This window comes from Pimephales promelas, chromosome 5 (genome assembly GCF_988280905.1).
Source record: "Pimephales promelas chromosome 5, fPimPro1.hap1.1, whole genome shotgun sequence".
NCBI lineage: Eukaryota > Metazoa > Chordata > Actinopteri > Cypriniformes > Leuciscidae > Pimephales > Pimephales promelas.
Genome location: NC_142773.1, coordinates 16,958,748 through 16,964,747, shown reverse-complemented (window position 1 = coordinate 16,964,747; position 6,000 = coordinate 16,958,748). Strand labels below are relative to the sequence as shown.

At 40.3% G+C, this 6,000-nt stretch overlaps 1 long non-coding RNA gene across 2 annotated transcripts; it reads right to left on the bottom strand.

Annotated features, from left to right (window-relative positions):
* Positions 1–2,880: 2,880 nt before the first annotated feature.
* Positions 2,881–4,804, bottom strand: LOC120479263 (uncharacterized). Of its 2 annotated transcripts, none has more exons than XR_016168504.1 (3): positions 4,220–4,804; positions 4,072–4,155; positions 2,881–3,228 (listed from the first exon to the last, which is right to left on the bottom strand). It is a non-coding gene; the product is annotated as an uncharacterized LOC120479263 (long non-coding RNA). The 2 variants fall into 2 exon arrangements; XR_005622889.2 differs by having other exon boundaries at positions 4,072–4,140; positions 4,220–4,800.
* Between the last annotated feature and the right edge of the window lie 1,196 nt (positions 4,805–6,000).

The following is a 6,000-nucleotide window of genomic DNA, read 5'->3' as shown; positions in this document are numbered from 1 at the left end:
CCATACTCCACGGGTCGCAAGCCTTCTACAGTCCGTGAAAGCTCGCCGGTTCGCCCGCCAGCTTCACCAGATTCACTCGAGTCGCTCACTGACGGACAATGGCCGCCGTTCGCTACCGCTTCCGCTATTAATGTCGACGAGATAGCTGCATCTGTAGAGAAGGCCAGCTGCTCTATCCTGGTGCCGGACAGTGAGGATTGGGTGAGCTCTGTGGACCTCCCCCATTCTGCCCGCAAGTCGTCAGGGAAACAGTCTAGCATCAAATCCCAACTGATGCGTCTACTCTCACAGGCTGTGGTGAGCTTCGGCCTTGAGTGGGTGGCGCCCACAGGCCATTGGACGGAACATGGCTTCTCTCACAGTTGCTGAGAGATGAAGCACTTCTTAAAGCCCTCTAGCTTTGCAGCAGAGCGCCCAAAACAGCCGTCTTCTCCAAGCTCCAAGCCGTGGCCTCTGCCCGCCGATGCTTCACAGCACCGTCAAGCCCGGGACCAGAGACCATGCTCTCGCTCTGCTGGCCGCAGCACCCCCGGCAATTGCAGCAACCCCCAGCAATTGCAGCAACCCCTGTCTCGCGGGGCCAGAGACCACGGTCTCACTCGCGTGTCACCACTGGTCTGGGCTCAGCACAATCGGCGCTCATTGAGAGCAGAACATGTGCCTGGTCACCTGAATTTGGGACCAGACAGACTGTCCAGAAACAATGTTCCAGCAGGAGAATGGTGTCTGCACCCGCAGGCGGTCCTACTGCTGTGGGAGACATTCAGCAGAATGCGGGTAGACCTGTTTGCGTCCCAAGAAAATGCTCACTGTATGCAATTTTTCTTCAAGAGCAGGGATGTGCTGGCCCACGTCTGGCCCGCTACCCAAACTATGCTTTTACCCCCAGCTCGCTCCTGCCTCAAGTATTGGGACTAATAACGGAAAATGGATGCTCTGTGATACTTGTGGTTGTCCACACGAGGAAAGACCTCCTCTCTCAGGCCAAGGGCTCGATTTGGCATTCTCGTCCGGAGCTGTAGACCCTGCACACATGGGTCATTAATAGGTACCCGCAATTCTCCCGGAGGGAGTGTTAAACATGATCACGTAGCCTAGAGCGCCGTCTACTAGATGACTCTACTCCTCAAAATGGTCTAGGTTTTCTGGCTGATGGAAAGTCTTTTCACCCCTAGACTGCGGGGTTACGGAAGTCCTCTCCTTCCTTCCAGAGATACTGTATAAGGACAGAACCCCATCCACGCTCAAAGTTTATGTGGCGGCCATAGCAGTGTTTACAAAACCAGCGACTGGCCAGTCACTGGGGAAGAACTATCTGGTTATCTATGGAATTAATATTGAGCCAATAAAAATGAACGTAACTTTTCAAGAAACGAATGAAAATATAAATTGAAACTGAATAAAATATCTTTGAAACTGAAAAAGAATGAACCGCAAGCAATTTTTTTGACTTTGTTTTTAATACACTACATGTTTTGCTAACTATTCCTCATATTTCGTTTACTGATCTACACTTACAAATGCGCTTCCAGAGTTTTCATTTACGCTTCTGAAGTTTTCGTTTACACTCCCTGAGTTTGCGTTCGCTGTTCTGACACAAATCTCTCGTGGGGGCGGGGCTAGTAGCAGTCTATTCTCATTGGCTACTGAGTTTTTGATTGACAGCTTCTTGACCTGGAAGTGAAGACGTCAGAGTTGTGTTTACACGTGTGGATGTGAGCGTCTGTAAGCGCAGCTTTCTATTTAATTTTAGTGATATTAAGTTATGGTTGTTTTTTAATTTTATCTGTATTTACCTTCTGCTGCGATTACTTTGTCAACAGAAGCTTTTAGGTTCACAAGAGATCAGTCTATTCAGGTGTAATTGTACATCAAAGTAGGCCCACTGTATATGACTACTTAAAATATTTTGTCCAATGTTTTAGGAGGAATATTTGTTTATTCTTGATGATTCGTTTGCATGTTAGGCTCTGAATAGGTTGTGCTATTACAAGAGAATAGCCTACTAGTATACGTGTGTGATATATTCAGCAGTCAAGAAAGTTTCACTTCAACCAGGTAATCAAGGTTGGCAACCATGGCCATCAAATTTCTCATTGTTACCATATGCATTTACACCATCAAATGATCATGTATGATCACTTAAATAAGAGGAATTTAAACTATATGAAAATTACAATCGTGGGTTGCTGCATGGCAGATGATACAGACCTCAAAGGGCATTTCATTACATATTTCACACAAAGAATATTTTTGTTGGTATTTTTTTAATCATGCTGATCATTTTATTTATTTCATTTTGTTAATATTATTTTCTAACATTTAAAATGGTAAATATATTTGAACAATCATCAACAGGTTCAATTATGACTTATAAAATCAGTTAAATGAATTTAAATAAAAAATCTAATAAATTTATTCATTCTTTATTGTCACTACAGCATATACACAAGTATCCAAGTGAAAGTCTTGGATGCAGTTATGACAGGAAAGACCAGAATCCACAAAACATTAACTGCATACTATACATGTAATGCACAGTATTCTCATAATATAGATAATAAAATGTATAATCACAAAGATTTTTAATGAAATAATACATCTCTGTGAGTCCACATAACACACGTGGATTGTACCCATGTATGGCAGTTGGTCGGAAATTATTTTTAATAGTTAAAACAGTTTACATTATTAGTATTTTTTTTTTTTATTCTATTGTTTCACTTCAGTATTGATTCATCCACTGAGGTCACATGGACATCACGGTCACTGTGTGTGGTTTTTAAAGCATCTTTAGGGCTTGCAGAGATGGATTACTTTCCTTAAAATCTTAATTCGTATTTATCTGTAGAAAGAAAGTAAAATGCATCTGGGACAGCATGAGGGTGAGTAAAATAAGTGAGAATTTTATTTTTGGATGAACTATTCCATTCATATGCTGTTGGTATGCTAATCCATGATCAGCAGAGACTAATAAGAATAAACTGCAACCTCTTGTGTACTGTGTTTGTTTTAATCTAGAGCTCCAAAGAAATTAAAATATTTGCTATTTTATAATATTAAAATAAAATACAACAGGTGTCTGAAGATAAGGATCCCAGTCATTCAAAGGTGATATGTCTGAACAAAGTAACATTATTGTCTGATGGAGACGCTGATCTCTGGTATTATCACTCCATCCTCTGTGTCAGCATCAGAATTTTGTTTGTGGAAAAGTTGCTCAAATCCCTGGAAAATGAGAAAGGAAATATATTATAATCTAACAATACAAACTGCTTTGAACTCCCACATGCAGTAACCATTTGCAGACTTAAAATAATTATTTCAAACAAATTATATAAATGTTTTAAGGGATTTTACAGTACCAAATGTTTACCTGACTCACACACCATTTATCATCTGTAATACTATTGTATAACCAGTAGATGGCTCTATAGCCCAATAAACATTTATCCATGGCGGTGTAGCGTCTACTCCCTAGTTGCTGGATTTTTTCAGTCATAATTACTTGCATGTATTAGGTTTTGAATTTGGATATATATATATATATATATATATATATATATATATATATAAATTATTAAAGACTATTAAAAATTCAACATTTTTCTCAAAAATGTTGGTTTTTTTAACATAATTATTACTAAAATATGGATACAGAAAAAGCATTTTGTTGCCTTTTGCAGAATAAATATTGCGCCCAGAGTTATAGTTCAAAACAAATGAGTGTTTACATATTATGAATGGAGACGTGGAAAATGGTCAAGTACTCTCTCTCTTCTTTTAAAAACTCTGCATCACAAATTAATCAGCAATTGGCTTTACATTGCCAAAGTTGAACTGGGCAGTGATTGACAGGGCTCTGGTCCAATGGCATCGGTCATTGTCTGATACAGTACATTTTGTACTGTAGGCTACACTACAGATACTGTACAGTACTCTAGCACAATGTTGTTTGGGGTGGCAGAGGGGAAATATGATCTAATTGAAGCAAATATGATCTAATCGAAGACTGTAACCGTATGTAACGTTAGATAAACAAGACATGTAATGATTGGGCTAACAACTTACCAATTAAATCAAGACAACACTGCTGTATAATGTTATGGGCTCTCACTGAGCTCTAATATGCCTCTCCACCTGAAAAAGCAAGAACTGTATTATAATTAGTATTAGTTTAGTATTAATTAATAAAAATAATAAAAACAATCAGACTTACCACGAGTAGCCTATGCTATCCAGTATTCTGATATCGACGATGACAAATTATATCATTTGTCTGTACTATTCCTTCTATAAGAAATCATATCAACAATATAGTGTAGCAGTAAATAAATAAAGAAATAAACTTAATATCACCTAAATGAAATAGAAAGCTACGCTTACAGACGCTCACATCCAAACGTGTAATCACAACACTCACTGACGTCTTCACTTCCAGGTCAAGAAGCTGTCAATCAAAAACTCAGTAGCCAATGAGAATAGACTGCTACTAGCCCCGCCCCCACGAGAGATTTGTGTCAGAACAGCGAACGCAAACTCAGGGAGTGTAAACGAAAACTTCAGAAGCGTAAATGAAAACTCTGGAAGCGCATTTGTAAGTGTAGATCAGTAAACGAAATATGAGGAATAGTTAGCAAAACATGTAGTGTATTAAAAACAAAGTCAAAAAAATTGCTTGCGGTTCATTCTTTTTCAGTTTCAAAGATATTTTATTCAGTTTCAATTTATATTTTCATTCGTTTCTTGAAAAGTTACGTTCATTTTTATTGGCTCAAAATTAATTCGATAGTTATCCACTTCCTTAAAGGAGCTAAGAGGCTGAATCCTCCCAGACCCCCCTCAGTCCCCATGTGGGACCTTTCCACAGTTTTGGAAAGTTCAAGCCAATCCATTTGTCAGACATAAAACATCTGTCATTCAAGACAGTGTTTCTAATGACTCTTGCCTACACCCCTCAACACACCGTTCAGGGCCCAGGTTATTTTCCTGGCTGCCCTACCTGTTTAGAATGAGGAGAAAGACACAAGCTTCCTTTTTCCATTCAAGGCATTAAGAGTTTATGTGTCTCACTCATTCTGCTTACAGAGAGACTGAGCAGCTCTTCGTTTTGTTCAGCGGTCGTGATAAGGGACAAGCCACATCGAAACAGAGCCTATCCAGATGAATAGTTGATGCCATAGTGCTGGCATGCACTTCTAAAGGCTTGAAGTGTCCTTTAGGTGTTAGAGCGCACTCCACAAGAGGCATGAGCTCGTCGTGGGCTTGGTCTAATGGCATTACCTTGCAGGATATCTGTATGGCAGCCGGCTGGGCCTCCTTGTCTACATTTATAAGGTTTTATGACGTAGAGGTTCCCGCCTTACAGGCTAAACTACTTTCGGTCTAAAATCAGTATTGCCTGCACCTTTGCATCGGCTCAATATACTACAATCGCTTGAGCACTGCTCGCTGATCGATAAAATTACTCCATGAGCAAAAGTAAGACCCATAGCTACCGTTACAATAGCTACCGAACAATTTCACGCTGACTGTGTGGAACACTGTTGATGTGATTAGCTCCCTTAGATTGCTAACTTATTGGGAATGACGTTTCTAGCCTCTCTTCTCAGACTCTTTGTGAGTCCCTGGTGATTATGCACTATATGAGCCCCGGGCACCTGCCCTTAGGACTTTGGTGTTGGATCCCAGCACACTTGGCATTTTACACTGTGTTCCCCTAGCATAAGATATTACGCATTACGAGAGAACCTCTCGTAAGAGAACGTACTTGGTTACTAACATAACCTCAGTTCTCTCTAGAAGAGGGAACGAGTACTATGTATCTTTGCTGTGCCTGCAACACGCTCTGGTTCACTTCAGCGATGAAAAAAACAGATTATATCAGCCCATTGAGCTATATTTATTGGCCTAGGCCATGCCAGCTTTGGATCTGACGACATCAAGGGCCTCTCTCAATAGGCTGCTGCCGTTGCCGCAGGACAGCCAATAGGATGAGGA